Raw genomic sequence first — 18,702 nt, 5'->3', positions numbered from 1 at the left:
CAGAATTGTTCCAAACAGTGTTGGCATCTCCGCTTTATCAGCGTGTTCCTACCACAGAGATTTAGTTAGCACTGGGATCATGGCAATTAATAAACAAGGTCTCTACCTTCATGGAACTGATTTATAATAAAAGTGTGTCGAGAAATCAGAATCGTTAAGGATTTGCAGCATACCAGAGGTCAATGTACACTGCAACTCTGGAATTGGGAGAAGGTGAACCTCTGAGGGAATGAATATCACTCCTCGCTGTGGGCAAGGCCCTGTGCTGAGTGCTTGTGTGTTACTTAACTTTATCGCAGTCTTGGATGGTTCATATCATCGTATGTCTTGATGAGTGCAGACACTGAAACTCAGAGAGGTTAGATCATTTGTCTACGTTGTCAGTTGATAAGAGGTAGAGCCAGGGTTTGTGCATTTTTGTAGCCCCTTTGCTTTAGGTAGTCTTTCTCCTTTAGGGAAGCAGTAGATTTGCCCTTTCTCTCTCCCCACATCCACGTTGGAGGAAGGGCCTGGCTTTGCCGTACTCTTGCAGCGCGTCTTGTGTACCACGTTCTCGCACAGACGCGGAGAGTAGTGGTGAGGAAACCTTCACATCCGGGTTGGGAATCTTCCACTGTGGTAGCATCCAGGTGCATGGGGCTGACGTTATCTACGAAGGAGTTTCAGACAGTGTGGAACCTGTTTGACCGGCCGAGCCCACCCAGAGGGTACTAGACACCAATACAGTAACCACGGCAAGGTCTGTTTCCTTGTACCCTCTTTCTGCACAGCTAATTAAGATTTCAAATCACTTCTTTCTTTGCCAGGACAGATTATTGCTTAAGTGTCTCCTAGAGGTGACCTTTCTGGGCCTGTAAATGGTTTAATTTGGACCCTGGTAGGTGTGCTGGGCCGAATCTAGGGGGCACCTTTGGATTCAAAGCCAGTTTCGGCCACTTGGGTTTTCGTGGTAGCTACCATGGTAGGTATTTCTGGTCCCAGAGGAGCTTCCTCTGAGCTGTGTGATGTACCACCCCCCTCCCCCTTGTACCCTCCCAGAGAACCTTCTCCATCAACTGCCCGAAAGGCCTGTGACCTGTGGTCAGAGCCCAGCACAGTGACCGCTTGGTGTATCAGCCTCTCCGGAAAGCAGTCTAAAAACCTGTGCACGATTCTGGAATCTTTCAGATGCCTCAGGGACTGGAACTAAGTCTCTTCTAAATGGAGAGCACACTTGCATACACACCCACAAATAGTCTTCATTTCAGGATGGAATCAGGGCCTCTGCTGGCCAGATTTTTGAGTTGCATTTTAACTCCGCTCATGTCGCTGTATAATTTGAAACATCCATTGTCCATGCAGCCGACGAAGCCTGCAGAGGTAGTGGGTCGCGGCAGGCTGTGCGTGGGAAACAACGTCGATCATCTGTCTGAATTCAAAACATGCATTTTGACCAGTTTCCTCTGGGTGGTTTCTTCTCTTGAAAAACGACTTGCTCTAGCTAGCTGGCTGGTGAAGCCCTCTTGCTGTGCGAGGGCTTCTCACATTCATTCCTCTCTTTCCTGGGGCTGTTCCTCCCAGTGTTGCCAAGCCTCAAACGTCTCAGCCCCCACCTCTTGCCCAGCTTATCAGCCGTCCTTAACCTTTGTCCCGTTATCTTGGTGGGGCTGTGGTGCACTCATGGTGCAGCAGGAAAACAGTACCTCTGTGCTCAGAACAGTGGTCCTCCAACCCGCTGGTAACTCTTTCCACCGTGGTTTAAATCAGGGCCCATAGGACTTCCCTGGAGGTCCAGTGGTTAAACACTCCGCGCTTCCAACGCAGGGGGTGCGGGTTCGATCCCTGGTCGGGGAACTAAGATCCCACATGCTACGCAGTGCAGCCAAAAAATAAAAAATCTAAAAAAAGAAAAAGGAAGGAAGGAAGGAGAGAAAGAATAAAGAAAGGAAGGAAGGAAGGAAGGAAAGAGAAAGAAGTCAGGGCCCTTCCTCAGCTTTCTCGATGTCCTGGTTTGCCTTTGGGGAAAGAAGGAAGAGCCATTCCAGTTGGGTCTTTACAGCTGAGGGTGTTTTCAGTTGGCATCTCGGAAGATGGTTTGCCAGCTTCTCCCTGGCAACACCTGGCATTTCATAGTCCTGTTACCTCCCATCCTTAAGGCAAGGCACGCACACAGGGCGAGTGGCCTTCAGCAGATCGGGGCAGTTCGGAGTTGTCTGAACACAGCGACTTTGATCTGTTGGTCTGTTTTAATTTCAGCCCCTTTAAAGAAAGTCCGAATCCTTATTTCAAGTAGAGCCAGGCCAGTCAGAGGGACCCCACCGGTGTGATTTCAGGACCAGCCATGATAAAGCGGGGACCTTAGGGGGTGAGACAGGCTCACTGAGACCTTGGGAGATTCAAGCCCTGCTAACCCTCCCTTCAGCAAAATGGGGGCAGTTGTCTTGACTCCGGGGTGGTGGCAAACGTTAGATGCGATCCTGTAGGCAAACCACGTGGCTCAAGGTGGAGTCAAGGCTCTCGGGACACGTTAACTATGGTTTGTTTCCAGCTTCACGATCCAGACCTGTTTCCAGTGCAAGCTTTTGTAGCTCTGGAGCTCATTGCTACAACCAGCATTATAGCAGTAAAGCTAAGGAGAGCCTGTGTTGGGTTGGGGGGGTATCCTCAGCTGCTGGGGAAATGGAAGGGAAGAGAACAGAGGCAAGGACAAGCCATGCTTCCGGCAACTTGAGTCATGAGGAGAACTTTGAGAGGCTGGAGCCAGAGGGGCAGGCAGGGGAGGCTGGGGGGGACCTGCGTGTGTTTGCACGCCCGCCTGTGACGGCTGAGGTGCTTTCTCCTCTTTCCCCGATGTCTTCTACCACTGGACAGGCCGCCCTCAGGCTGCTGGGCAATCTGCATCCGGGCCCTACCTCCGGATGATGCCGCAGCTGCTGGTGGTGCCTGCACGGCCACGTGGCCTTGTCAAGCGCCTTCTGGCTGCTGTGAGCACCCGGGAGGGCTTTCAGATTTCAAGAAGTGAGAATACTCAGCTCTGGGAGCCGGTGGGGGGATGGGGCCTGAATTGCCGTCCCGGTTTCATGTAGCTTTGGACCTCCAGCCAGTCACTCTCTGACCCCAGTCTCCGCACATGCGTGAGGATTGTGAGTTACGTGTGCACATGCATAGACCAGACCCTCCAGGCCCTGAGATCCTCCCCACGGGGACTGAATGCATTTGAAACCAGCTCTCCAGGCCTCCTTCTTGGAGGTCGTACCACCTGCCAGGATTAGCACCTGGGGAGCGGTCCCTAACTACCAGCACCTCTCCAGCCCCCATGCAGCTTTGAGAAATTGTCATTTGGGGACCGTGTTCTACATACCCGTGACCAAGTTTGCTGGAACAACTCAGCAGTTCCCAGCACAGCCCAGTGACCCCACTGCTTCCCGCATAGCCCAGCCTTTCTCAGCCTCCACCTTGAACCTGCTTCTCTTCTGTGACACTGTCTGAGAGCTAGAAACTCATCAATGAATCTTTCATTTTCAGTGTGCTCTTCCTGAGTGAGTTGTCACTTGGGTTTTTTTCTAACTTTGCTCTCTGATCTCAAGGGCCACATCTGACAGAATGCTTGTGTTTAAAATAAGGAGGGGTGTGGGCTTTTTTCAACATCTTTCTCTGTTAATCAAACGACTCTGCTTTACCCTAAATGCCTTACACAGGACTCATTTAGAAGACAAGATGCTGCTCGTGAGAAAGTGAAAGTAGCTGATAATCCTTTTTTTTATATGTGAAAAAACTGACAAGCCATTTAAACCTTTTTCCTCCTGGTAACTTAGAACAAAATCGACTTGAATTTTTGCCACTTTTGATTTTTCCCTCCTTGTGCCCAGGATAACGATGTCATAGGAGCTTTTAGGTACCACACTCCTGCTCAACTCTTTAGGTAAGAGGAATAATTGGCTTTCTCCTTGAAAGGAGGGCAGTACGGGCTGTGTCTGAGCTATTCTCTTGCAAATCCCCCTGGGTACTTAACGGTAAAGTCTGACTAGCTTCTAGTCTGCGACTCTTCTCGCTTTCCTTTGAACAAGGGCAATGAGTTGCTCTTTTTCTGCCCAGCCCTCACGCTGAAAAAATCCAGTAGGTGGCCAAAGAGTCTTTAGAAGACTGAAGACAGAGCCATTGGACCAGGTTTTAAAAAGAAAAGTGTGCTTGGAGCTTTGTCCAGAGAACAATGCAGGAGGAGCTGAATGGGACCGCGGCTTGGGGACAGGTGACTTAAATTAGGCAAGTTACAAATTGACATGTCTGACTATGGCTAAATGAAGTTCTCAAAATAATCCCCAAACCTGGCACTCGGAGGGCTGAAGCAAGTTCTCAGACCAGAGCTCTCGGCCAGCCTTGTTTCAGCCTCTAATTTGTGATGTGGTGGCACCCTCTGCAACCCCACCAGGAGCCCCTCTGGAAGGCTTGCTCTGCAGGATACGGACGGACTCTGCCAGCACCCAGGGAGCCCAACCCCGGGAGTCCCATGGGTTGAGAACTTTGCCCTTTGTAAACGCCTTTTGTAAAAAATTCTGAGTTGCGGAGATGGCGATAAGGAAATTGCTCTGCAGTTTTATGGTGCCAGCACTCGGTTTCCTGTGGTTTCCCATGTGCCGCTTTGATTCGAGTACTGCAAAGCCTGAGAAGCGAGTGTGACCCCACCCTCTGTCACCTGTCCTGGGTCTGGCTCGTGTACGTCCCGTTTCCCCAGCCACAGGTGCGTGCTGTGTCCCGGGGGATGTTCTCAGGAGCAATCTGCATCTTCGAATAAAAGATTCACTGAAAGCGACTGGTGCCTTTAGCATTTGTGCGGTGATCGTCTTTATAGATATAGTAGTAAAACAGACGTTACATATAATTTACTATTTTAGCTGTTTTTTTTTTTGTTTTGGGGTTTTTTTTTTGCAGTACGCGGGCCTCTCACTGTTGCGGCCTCTCCCGCTGCGGAGCACAGGCTCCGGACGCGCAGGCTCAGCGGCCATGGCTCACGGGCCCAGCCGCTCCGCGGCATGTGGGATCCTCCCGGACTGGGGCACGAACCCGCGTCCCCTGCATCGGCAGGCGGACTCTCAACCACTGCGCCACCAGGGAAGCCCCATTTTAGCTGTTTTTAAGTGTACAGTTCAGTGGCATTAAGTCCATTCACACTGTTGTGTGACTATCACCTCCATCCTCTCCAGAACCTTTTCATCTTCCCAAACAGAAACTCTGTCCCCATTAAACACTAACTCCCCATCCCCCTCCCTGGTAACCCCTGTTCTGCTTTCTGGCTCTATGGATTTGTCATTGTAGGGACATCATGTAAGTAGCATTTGTCCTTTTGTGACTGGCTTTTTTCACTCAGCATACTGTTTTCAGGGTTCACCTATGCTGTAGCCTGTGTCAGTACTTCATTCCTTTTTAAGACTGAATGACATTGTACATATAGACCACATTTTGTTTATCCATTCTTCATCTGTGAACACTTGGGTTGCTTCCACTTGTTGGCTGTGGTGAATAATGGATGTCCAAATATGTTTGAGATTCTGCTTTCAATTCTTTAGGGTATAGATGCAGAAGTGGAATTGCTGGATCATAGGGGTAATTCTATTTTTAAGTTTTTGAGGAACTGCCATACTGATTTTCCATAGAGGCTCTTCTGTTTTGCATTCCCACCAGCAGTGCACAAGGGTTCCATTTTCTCCACACCCTTGCTGACTGTTGTTGTTTTCTGGGGTTTTGGTACTAGGCCTCCTAATGGGTGTGGGGTGGTGTCCCATGGTGGTTTGGGACAGTGGTGGTTTTAGTATTGGTGTTTGGTGGCGTGCAGAGCTGAACCCCCCTGCTGTGTTCCTGTGAGATAGAACAGACTCTAGGAGGAGGCCCCTTCCCCTTCCCCATTGCCTGGGGTCTAGCTCGGAGCCCTTGCTCTGGTCTGCTCTAGCTAAGCCCTGCGGCTCTTTGGGCAACTGGAGATAAGAGACACGTGACCTGGGCCGCTCTTAGCTCCATCCTGGTGGAAGGAGGTTGTAGCACCTTGGGGTGGGTTGGGATTCCTTGAAGATCTTTCTTCCAAGCATGTGGGCAGGAGCAGAGGCACTTACTTTGATCAGTTTGCTGGGGGGTGTGCTTTCACTGGAAGGCAAACTCACCACTGACACATTTTTTAGTTTTACAGAGATATCCTGCGCCTCCCACAGCTTTTGAAAAAGACGCTCACCTAGCACAAAAGCATTAGTTTTCCAGGGTAAATGGAAAAAATACAAGACCTGTTTATTGCAGGTTTATGTTTCCAGTGGAATGATTGCTTTTTAGATGATTTTGAAAATTGTGGCTCCGATCCCAGATTTCTGGTTTTATAAAATGCTTTGAGATTCTGTAATATGAGGAGATAACACATAAAGTTCATATGGGTAAGAATAAGTCTAATTAAGTTAGTACAATAATAAAGTAAGGCAATTACATAAAATTTGGGAAATAGAAAAAATATAACCCATTCCCATCACTCTAACATTATTTCTTTATCATTTTGGTACATTTCTTTCCAGTCTTTTTTACTTACTTAAAGAAAAAACATGATTGTAATAATATGTACATAAAGTGTGTAAATAAAGCTTTCCAAAAGGTTTTGCCCAGTTTGCTGATGCCATTAGCAATTCAGCATGTGAAACATCTACTCATTTCATTATATCCTGGTGGACTTTGGGCATTTTTTCCCCCCTAATTTAATAGAAAAAAAATGTTTAACTACTTACCTTAATTTATATTTCTTTTGTAAAAAGCAAATGATGTTTTTCCTGGTTTGTTTTTTGCTTTTTTAATTTGACATAGAGAAGGTTCATATTTCTATGTGGTCAAGTTATCTATGGTCTTTTTTTTTTAATGTCCCTTTTATTTCTAATTTTATATTTGTCTATTCCTTATTTGCATTCGAGTTTTAAAACTTCTTCCCCCTCCAGTGGTATGATACATTTTTTTCTCTCTGGGAGTATGACCAATTTTTTTTTATTTTATTTTTAGGTTTTAAAACTACATCCCTCTTTAACTAGTTAACCCACAAGGACTTTATTTGGGTGTATGGTTTGAGGTAAGAATTTACCTTGATATTTTCCCCCATATTGCTAACCAAGTATTCCAACAATTGTTACTGAATTACTCTGAATAATTCTGTCCTTCTCTGATGATTACTGGTGCTTCCTGTATCATAAACTGACTTTTAATAAGTGTATCAGACAGATCTATTCCTAGTTTATCTACTCTGTTCTGTTAATTAGTTTTTTCTTGCACAGTCCCCATGCTTTAATTATAGACTGATGATTGTTTAAATATCTAATACACCTTCTTCCTGTAGTTGTATAGCAAAATTTTCTTTACTATTCTCACCTGTTTGTTTCTTTTAGGCTCACATGGGAACTGTTTTGTTATGTTTCTTTGTATAAAATGTTCTATCCAGTTGGGGTTTTGATCAGAATTGCAGTTAACATATAAATTAATTTAGAATATACATTTTAAAAATAAAATTTTAGCCTTCCTATCTAAATCTTGCTTCATCTCTCTTTACTTTTTGTTATATCTATGTCTAGGTGGGTTTTTTTTTTTTTTTGCTTTTATTGATTACACACAAACTTTGTTGAATTTGTTGATTTGTGAATGGGGTTTTTTTAATTGTACTTTTTCTTTTAATTGTACTTTTTGATGGTTATTGCTTTCACACAGGAAGTGTGTGTGTGTGTGTGTGTGTGTGTGTGTGTGTACTTGCATATGTTATAGCTATTCACTTACAGAGCAAAGCAATAACCTATTGAAGAGAACACAGTCGTTGGAGTGTTTGGAATGGATCAGACTTGGTTTGAATCCCAGCTCTACTACTTACTAGATGCCTGACTCTTCAATATAGCACTGCAGTGTTGATCATATAGGATTTCAATAATGATAGCTACTTTGATTAGATTTCTCTTGAATATAGTTTTCCATTTATTTCTTTGGGTTTTCTATTTACACAATGATATCTACAATTAATGATAATGTGAACTTTTTCTTTCCAGTATTTAAATCTCTTAATCTGTTTCATGTCTTATTGCATTGGCCAGAAAAACTTGCTAAACAATACTAAATAATTTTTTTCTGTCCTGGAGATTTTTGTTCTTATTTTTAAAGAAGTTCCTCTAGCTTCTCATTATGAAGTATAATTTCCCTGTGAAATATATTAGTTGGCTGTGGTTTGAAATGGATACTCTTTATATGTTGGAGAAGTATATTTCAGTTCTTACTGTTTAAGTGTTTTTAAGTTAAAAATCAGTTATCTTGGGGACCACCATGGTGTCCAGTGGTTAAGCCTCCACGCTTCCAATGCAAGGGGCACAGTTTCGATCCCTGGTCGGGGAACTAAGATCCCACATGTTGCATGGCACAGCCAAGAAAATATTTAAAAAAAAATCAAGGGGCACAGTTTCGATCCCTGGTCGGGGAACTAAGATCCCACATGTTGCATGGCACAGCCAAGAAAATATTTTAAAAAAATATATATATATATATATATACTGGTTATCTTGGAAGATTCATACGATTTGAACAACTTTATTTACAAATTACAATATTAATATTACCTAAGAGGAAAGATAGAAATTAAGGGTCAGTCCTATCTTGAACATACAGGTTATTATTTCCTGTAAAAATACCTGTCTCTGTATGAGGTATTTATGAGTCCTCTTATGGATTTGAATACTGAAGAGCAGTTAACCTTCTTGGGGATGGGGTGGGGTCAGGGAGGGCATCTACCCTTTAGTGGCCTAACCACCAGTTTCTTCATATATAGAAATCTGTACCTTGCTTTTATATCTGGTTGGGGTTCCACAGGAACCTTTTAATCTTTGATTCCTACTTTGAATTCCCATGTATACCAAAACTTGGAACATAACAAGTTTTAAGTAGAAATCATATTTAAACTTTGTAATCTTAAACTAGGTATTCTTCTGGTTCAGGTTTATTGGTGTTTTAATAATAATTGTTTTCCTGATGTAAAAGTAATATATATTCATTCTGGAAAATTTGAAAAATGTGGACAACCACAAAAACAAAACTTAAAAATAAGACATACCGCTTTATAATTTTTTCACTCACTGTATTTTGAACATTTTCCAACCTTAAGTAAACTTACACTTCATGATTGCTAATGGTAGCCTGTTATTCTATCATATGACTATTTTACCATTTATGTACTAAAGCCCTATTAGTAGACATTTAGCTTGTTTCCAGTTTTTCATGATGGCAAGTGATCTAATAACAACCACCTTTATACAAATATCTTTGTATATATCTCTTTAGAAAAGCTTCTAGGATTCTTTTTTTTTTTTAATTGGAAGTGGATTGGCTGGCTGAAAGAAGTACACATTTTCAAGGATGTAAATTTTCAAATTTCTTTTCAAGATAATTGAAACACTATCATTGCCACAACAGTGTATATCTGTTTTCCTCAGCTTTGCCCAAATTAGATGTTGAAATTTTAAAATATTTTTTGCCAATATGATAGGGGAAAAAAATCTTAACTGCAAGCTTTGATTTGCATTTCTTTCATTACTACAGATGCTGGACATTAAAATGTGTTTATTAAGTATTTATACGTTTGCTTTTGTGAATTGCTTTTTCATATCCTTTGTCCATTTTGCAGTTGAGGTGCTCTTTTTGTATTGACTTGTAAGAGTCAGTAGAGCATAAAAATTAAGAGGAAAAGCATGAAACTCAGAAAGAGGGCTACATCATGTCTCTGTTCTGATGCTTATTAGCTCTGAGACTGGGGCTGTGTTACTTCTTAGCCACTCACTGTCTCCACTTCTCTATTTTAAAAGTGGAACTAACTATATCTCCCTTATAGGATTATGATGAGATATTGTGTGCAAAGCTAACACATCTTATACACCTACTAAAGTGTAGCTTTTGTTATACTGTTATACTGAGGCTCCTTACCAACTCTGCCTGTAAATATGCTTTTTTCCTAGTTTGTCATTTCCCTTTCAATTTAGCCTGTAGATTTTTTTTAATGTATTTAAATCTAAAATTGTTATGCAAATGGAAATGTGCATCTTTTCCTTTATGGTTTCTTCCTTTGCCCTAAAAACCCTTCAAACCTGCCCCCCCGCCGCCGCCCGGCCAGAGGCCAGGTAAATATTTACATATTTTTCTTCTGATTCTTCTATCCTTTTACATTTTACATTCAATTCTTTAATCTATTTGGAATAGGTTTTAGCCTTTGGTGTAAAGTTAGTGTGAAGTTGGTATTTGGTGTGAATTTTTTTCCCTTTCAGTTGTTCCAGTTCTGTTGACTCATCTATCCTTTTCCCCTTGCTGATTTGAAGTGCCACCTTTATCATATAGCAAATACTTCTAGGTTTCCTGTTTGATTCCACTGACCAGTCTAGCATTGCATTGGCACTATGGCATAGGATAACATACGTACATTATGTATATTCTAGCTGTATTGCATGCTTAATATCTACATGTACTTATCTCATCTCCCTCCTATTTTTTTTCCCCCCAAAACTGAAAGTTTGTTTCTCTGTGCAACTCTAGACTTACAGCCTGATCAGGACATAAATTTTCCTGTCATCCTATAGAGTGCAATAGAAAGAACTTGGGCTATAGACTCAGAGGACTTGGATTCCAAACCTTGCTCCACTCACTAGCTGTTTAAGTCGGGCATATTATGTGCTCTCTCTGTGCCTTGGGTTCTCTACTGAAGGAATCATGGGAAAATCAGCTCTTATCCCAAATTAATCTGAAATAATAGGACCAACTTGACCAATCAGAGAGTCACATCACTCAGGTCTATCTATTTCTATAAAATAAGCCATTGTTTTAATGACTGCAGAAAGTTTCTAACTCAGTATTTCAGTTATAACAATTTTGTCTTATCTGTTTTCATCATAATATAATTTCAGTAACACTAAACAGCTTTATAAGTACTTTTATGTATATACGTGCTCACATATGTAAATCCAGCTATATAAACATACTCATATTGATAAATGGATGATTATCATGTAGCAGTCAAGAAATAATGAACTTGATGTGGACTGTTCTGCTTTTTTTTTAATGAAAGATTACATAGGGAACTTGATGTAACCTTAACAGTTTTATTGGATTAAGATGTATGTGTTTGCTGCAGCATGTAAATATTAAGCCTCAACATTTAAAAATATACAATAAGAGCCACAGTTTACTGCATACATGACATGGGCCAGATGCCTTTTTGTTTTTTTTGTTTGTTTGTTTGTTTTTTTGCTGTACGCGGGCCTCTCACTGTTGCGGCCTCTCCCGCTGCGGAGCACAGGCTCCGGACGCGCAGGCTCAGCGGCCATGGCTCACGGGCCCAGCCGCTCCACGGCGTGTGGGATCCTCCCGGACCGGGGCACGAACCCGCGTCCCCTGCATCGGCAGGCGGACTCCCAACCACTGCGCCACCAGGGAAGCCCGGCCAGATGCCTTTTCGAGTGCTTCATGCAGATCATCTCTTTTGATCCTCATTATTACATCCGTTTTATAGTTGAAGGAACTGAAGTTCTCCAGAGTTAGACAACTGTACTAGTGACAGCTGGTAAGTGACGGTGCCGGGATGGTACCCAGGGCTGTCTCACAGCCCAGTCCATGCTCCTTACACTGTAATGGGCCACTTCCAAGTATATTTGCAGTCCTTGTTTTGCTTTGTAAAGTCCAATTTCTGAGAATTTGGAGAAAAAAGAAAGTAGTTGAAGCCTGAAACTTTGGTTTCAGTTTAGGAATAAAACATGCTCTGATACACAATGGAATGGCTGTAAGGCACAGGAAACATGAAGAACTCATACAACTATAGTGTAAAGATAAATCGTGGGGAAGAGGAACGGATCTGATGTGGAGACAGCTCACATTTTATTGTCATTTTTTTTTTTTTTTTTGGTACTCAGACCTCTCACTGTTGTGGCCTCTCCCGTTGCGGAGCGCAGGCTCAGAGGCCATGGCTCACGGGCCCAGCCGCTCCACGGCATGTGGGATCTTCCTGGACCAGGGCACGAACCCGTGTCCCCTGCATCAGCAGGCGGACTCTCAACCACTGCGCCACCAGGGAAGCCCCTCACATTTTAAAATTTGAATTACCTATATTGTCTGTCACATTCTGTAGATGGTTGCTTCAGATCCTTGACTCTGATAGAGACGTTAAAGATAGGGACATTAAAACATAACAACCCTTTAGCCTGTAAGACCCACTGGGGCAGGGAACCTGTGTGCTTTATTGTACTCAGAGCCTGGAACATCATCAGTGCAACCAGTCGCTGGTTGAATGAATGAGTAATGCATGTCAGGTTTCTTTAGTAACGTGAAGAAGTAACGTAGTCAGCCCACACACTCTGAAATATCTTATTTTTTGAGCATGGACTCCATTACATAGCTGAGGTGAGCATATGAAAAAGTGCCTGAAATTGCTAAGTCCATTGCCTTGTAGGAGTTAGAGGCAGTGGGCAGAATCATCCCCATACCCTAGTCACTGTGGAATGACACCCAAGTACTAGATATGACTTTATTTCTTCCTGAGGGAAAGAAAGAGAGTCTTCTGTCTATTAGGAGAGACACATTGTTTTCAGTGTTTGCAATTGTCAGTCTCTTTCATGGCTATCTAGTTGTGTGATTTACTGCAGCTCCTTAGCACTTTTTACAGTTGAAAACTCTGTTCTGATCCTTTGGCCTGGGAACATGTGGACTTGGTCTGTTAGCAGGAGGACCAGTGGCCAGAGTTATTGGAAATACTACTGCGCTGTCAGTAAGCTTGACTGACGACTACCGTTTGGGGGTGGACTTAAACTGAAACTGCAGAAATTTTACTTTGCTTCTGTCCACCCTCAATTGAACCCACAAAGGTACAGATACTTACTACTTATTGAGGAAGTATTTATTTCATTTATTTGTACTCTGGTACGTGACAAAAGAGCGCTATCTGACAAAGAAATGTTTAACTCCGAGTACATCTTTTAGGGAAAGAAAGACTGCATCCTGTGAGAATAGAGCAGTTTTTCCCCTAATACCTGCCACGTCGTCTGAAGGCAGGAGGGATGACCGGCCCTTTCTGTGGAGGGGTGAGGTTAAATCATTTAAAAATTCCATAAGCAGGGCTTCCCTGGTGGCGCAGTGGTTGACAGTCTGCCTGCCGATGCAGGGGACGCGGGTTCGTGCCCCGGTGCGGGAAGATCCCACGTGCCGCGGAGCGGCTGGGCCCGTGAGCCATGGCCGCTGAGCCTGCGCGTCCGGAGCCTGTGCTCCGCAACGGGAGAGGCCACAGCAGTGAGAGGCCCGCGTACCACAGGAAAAAAAAAAAAATTCCATAAGCAATAAACGTACATCATGGAGGAAAGGTTGACTTAGAAGAGTTATTTAACCTTCCCTGATATTCTTTGAAACAACTTTAATGGTTGAGAAGTCTGCTGACCGTGCATCAATCTAAAGCCCAACTGAGAATCAGGACATGAGCAGCTTTTGGCTTCTGGGCAGCAAAAGGAGATGCTGGTCCTCACACTTACTTTTTTTTTTTTTGCGGTACGCGGGCCTCTCACCGCTGTGGCCTCTCCCGTTGCGGAGCACAGGCTCCGGACGCGCAGGCTCAGCGGCCGTGGCTCACGGGCCCAGCCGCTCCGCGGCATGTGGGATCCTCCCGGACCGGGGCACGAACCCGCGTCCCCTGCATCGGCAGGCGGACTCTCAACCACTGCGCCATCAGGGAAGCCCCTTACACTTACTTTTGACACATTTCTCGCAATCTTGGTTATCCAGTTTCCTAACCACATAAATTAGAAACCATCAGTTAGAAAGGGAAGAGGAGGTTGCTACTGGTAGGCACACTGAGGTCAGAAAGAAGTGACAAGACACAGCCAGACAGTGAGGGAGGAAAAATAGCTAAAAGCAGACGAAAACCTCCAACTGGGATCTACTGCAGAGGCCTAGGGGACGCTAGCAAATGGCTAGTACCTGCCTATTCAGATGAACAGTTTCTTGAAGATGCGACCATCTTGTGGTCTAGCATAAATCTTGCTTCTAAAAAGTTATCTTTATTTGACAATCCAATAAAATATTTGAAGTTTATAATAGCATTTTGTGCAGATATTAACTTTCTGACTTTTCAGAAGAGGAAGAAAAAGTGAGGCAGTTCATAATACATTTTAGAAAACGATCTGCTCCAAATATTTAACCTTTAAAAGGAAAAACACCAGAAATAATGCATTCCCCGAGGTATCTGGGTAGCTAAAGTCATAATGTATTGAGGGTAACAGAAGTTGTATGAAGGTAGCCCATCCCTGTGATGCTGCACGGCTTGTCTGAGAGGAAGCATCTAATTGGCTACGTTACTAAGGGGATTTGGACGTTTGAAATGACATCTCACCACTGCCTCTCAAGCCTTCTGCTCGCCTTGCCCATCCTAGGCAGACCTTCCTCCCACAATTGGAATTTCCCCTATGTTCCCCACTGTTTCCAGCCCATTTCTACCCCTCCTTCATGTCTATTCCACCTCTGCATACTGTGTGAACGTGTTCATCGAGAACCTGCGCTGTGCCAGGCCCTGGGCTGAGGGCTGGGATGGAGGAGTCATTAGCCAAGACAGGCCCCGACTTTCAAGCCGCCCCATCCATTGAGACTGTGCACCCCTTGTCCTAAGAAACTCGAATTCCCGGGCTTCTCCACAGCGCATTCCCTACTTCTGACCCTCCGATGGAAACGTCGTTTGTCCTTAGATATGTCACTTCCTCCCAAAGCCTTTCCTCGAGAAGACTGGTTCTCCCAGTTGACCGGGAGGCCACAGAGTCTCTGGAGTGTGTTCCGCTCTCCTTCCACGCCAGGCGCCCCGTTGTCTTTGGGTCCCTCCTTGTATCAGTCAGCTCGGGCTGCTGTAACTCAGCCACACAGGCTGGGGGCCTGGAACCGCAGCAACGTATTTTCTCACAGTTGAGGAGGCCGGAGGGCCGAGATCGAGGTGCTGGTGGGGTTGGTGCCTTCTGAGGCCTCTCTCCTGGGCTGGAAGATGCCAACTTCTCCCTGTGTCCTCACCTGGTCATCCCTCTGTGTGTGTGTGTGTGTGTGTGTGTGTGTGTGTGTGTGTGTGTGTCTTGATCTCCTCTTCTTAGAAGGACACCAGTCCTACTGGATTAGGGACCATCCCAATTACTTCATTTCACCTAATGACCTCTGTAAAGGCCATACCTCCACCTACAGTTACACTCTGAGGGACTGGAGGCTAGGACTTCAGTGTGCGCATCTGGGGGAACACGGCTTAGCCCGTGCTGCCTCCTCTGATGTGGGTGTCACCTGTCAACGCCCGCCTCTTCTCATCTGCATCCCCGCCACCTGCAGAGCCTCCCGCAGGAGAGCCAAAGTGACCGACTTCACATTTTTCCTCTCCGTCTCCTTCCTGCCCTCAGTCTCAGTCCCACCATGAGTGGGGGACCCTCTTTGTCAAGGACTCGTGTCCTGTCCTTCCTGCATTGTTTCCTCAGCCCCACGAGTAGGATTTCCCTCCAGCTCACAAGAGTCTTCTGCTTCTCTGTCTCCCCCGAGGTCTCCATCCCCGTTTCCCACCCTCAGACCCCCTTCTTCCTCTCACCCCTTGCCTCGCCCTCCTGGTCACTGAAGCTGCCTTTCTTCCTCGGGGCCTGTGGCCACTCCCCATTCTCACAGCCTCAGGCCCTTTCTGGTGTCATCCCCCTTGTGATGGATTTTACTCATTTCAGCTTCCCGCTGTCAGTAATCCCTACCATATGTTTTGTCCCCTCCGTGGCTCTGTGGCATTGAAGCTAACGCAGAGCCGAACTTTTCTACCACCAGTTCCTGACTTCTTGCTTCAAGCCTTAGCCCCCTGTCCTTGCTCTGCGGCCCTGCTGCTGTCCGTAGTCAAAGCCATCGCATGGTAACTCCCACAACCTGTTGTAGTAGTTAAGTTTCTACCATCTTTTCCCCTTCCCTCCTGTCACAGAATATTAATTATCCCTCTTTTTCCCCAAGGCTGATCTCCCTACCATTCCTCCTCTGCCACAGACAGACAGACAGACAGGCAGACAGACAGACACACACACGCATACACACCTTCCTTCAAAAGCTGTGCTCTGTTTCATAGATCTGTATTCTCTCTCTCTCTCTGGATCTACATTCCTTTCCTGTTGACATAAATGTCTATAGAGAACAGAAAGGGGTTTGTACCCGAGGTTTATGTGCGGGAGGGATGGTTATAAACCAAATTAGCAATACTGAAAGCTGGTCATTTGCTTATCTTTCCAATTAAATCCTTGTTAAGACGGCACAGACAATACTGGCCCTTCTGCCAAACTCCGGTCCAGAGTGTTTTTTATTCAGATTAGTCAAGACAATCAAGTAGGCATTTTTTGTTAGCAAACTATTTAATTCTCGATTGACTGACAGCAGCAGGGGTGATGACAGCAAGGAAAGAGTGGGTCCCGGGGTTTAGCTCAGCTCTGCCAGGTCCCAGCCATCCCGGCCTGGGGACCTTGGGACTCTTCAGTTTCATCGGTTGTAGGATGGGGTGATAAGGCACCTGCCAGGTTGGAGGGGGGTTAGGCAAGATGATTCACAGGGGGCCCTCAGAGCAGCGCCTGGCACATAGTAGGTGTTCAGTACATATTAGCTGCCTACTATGTTGCTGTTGTTACTTTCCTTTCTCGCCCCTCCTTCTGTCACCTAACTTCTCAGCCTTCAGGCCTTCATTCACTTCTTCTCCTGCCATCACTCCTTAACCCTCGCTTTCTGGCTTTTGCCTTCCTCTCTCAAATCAATTTACTTTCTCAGATCTCACCCCCTTTTCAGCTACTTGCTTTGACGTCTCTTTTTTTTTTTTCTTTTAAGGCAGCACTCCCCGCCCCAGCTGTTCTGCTCCTTTAGAGGAAAGAGACTGAGAGCACTTGTCACCCCTCCTCTGCATCCACCTCATGGCAGGCACTTCCCTGGGGTTAGCCTCTAGCCTTTTACTTCCCATCCTCTCTGGCCCCCAGATGTCTCTCCAGGCCTTTTTCCTGGGTCCAGCCTCCTCTCATCTTCCACACACCACCGCCTACTCCCCCCACCCCGCCATGATGCATGGACCAACCCCCCAACCCGGGTCCCAAACCAAGACCGGGGAAGCTGTCTTTTTCAAGTCTCTTCTCGCTCCAAAGCAGTTGGGACCAAGGCCAGGGGATTCCATCTTCTTCACCACCTCCCACCTCTAGTCCCTCTGTCTGTCCCCCTCTTTTTACTTTAACCCCTGCTTTGTCATGTGTCATTCTGTCATGAACCCGCGTCCCCTGCATCGGCAGGCAGACTCTCAACCACTGCACCACCAGGGAAGCCTGGTTTCCCTTCTTTTGATGCCACGCCCCGTGGTCAGTGCTCCAGAGGGATTTTTTTTTCCTCTCTCCCATATCAAATTGGTCAAATCCTATTGCATCTATGTCCTAATTCTGTCTCAAACCAATCCATTCCTCTCCACCTCTATAGCCAGCGGCTGACAGGGTCCTTATTATTTCTTAGGTGGGCTCTTCTATTAATTCCTAACTAGCCTTCTGATCCCAAGTCTCCCAGACCCTTCTTCATGTTCCCACGAGGGAGGCTCTGTCTACCTCTTCCTTAAGCCCTTTCAGGGGCTCGGCGTCGGATAAAGCACAGGTCAGCTCCACGGTGTGCCCGGAGCTCTCGGCCGTCTGGCCCACGGGCAATTTCTCCAGCTTCATCTCTGGCTGCGTCCCTTCCTCCCTCTGGTCCAGCCACAGAGTCAGGTATTTGCAATTCTGGAAACTGACCTTGTTTTACGCCTCTCTGCCCTTGTGCTTGCTACTTACCGCTCCCTCTGTCTGGAGCGCCCTGCCCCCTCCTTTGGGTGGGGTTGGGACACCTCCACGTCTCATGAGATTCAGCGGACCGTGTCACCTCATCCTAGGGGCCTTCTCCAACATCCACATCCTTTTTCTCCTCGATTCTCTTCCATGGCATAGCTCTATGGTTTCCATTATTTCTACTTCCAGCTCGACGTCACCTGCTTTGTCACCTTCCACCTCCAATGGGCTCCTACCTCTGACTTTCTCATTAGTCATTCGTTCTCTCCATCTGGCTGGGACCCAGGCATCATCTTGGCTCTCACTTCTTCACCCCCCATTCCCGGCCCACCAGCTGCTTTTCTATCAGTTCTTCCTCTGAAGTGGCTCCCGATCAGCTATTCTCTATCCCTTCCCTGCTCCACCCTAGTTCAGGCCCTCGTCCCTGAGGTTTTCCATGGATGGTGTTCAGAGTTCTCTGTGGGATAGCCTCAGCCTGTTGACTTTCACTCTTATCATCTGCTATTGCTGTATGGGTTATCATCCATACACACTGGAATCCTTACTGGTCTCTGAACAGGGCTCATAACTTGCCACCACTGTGCCTTTGCATCTGCTATTTCTAATCCCCATCTCCATACACGAAATTTCTAGCCATTCTCCATGGCTCAGCCCCATCGCTTTCTCTTCTGTGAAATTTTCCCCAATGACTCTTATTTGAAGTGCTCTCTTTTCTTGGAACCTCTGAATTTTGTACCTATTTAATGGTTCTTATTAAATGTTGGCTTGCATTTCATGATTACTTCTTATGGATGCAGAGATTAGCCTGTAAACTCTTTTAAGGCATGGATTATAAATTATCCATTTTTGTATCACTTCTCCACTACAGAAACTGTATATATATATATATATA

This window comes from Neophocaena asiaeorientalis, unplaced genomic scaffold (genome assembly GCF_003031525.2).
Source record: "Neophocaena asiaeorientalis asiaeorientalis breed wild unplaced genomic scaffold, Neophocaena_asiaeorientalis_V1.1 scaffold307, whole genome shotgun sequence".
Taxonomy (NCBI): Eukaryota; Metazoa; Chordata; class Mammalia; order Artiodactyla; family Phocoenidae; genus Neophocaena; species Neophocaena asiaeorientalis.
Note: the sequence above shows the minus strand (reverse complement) of the source record.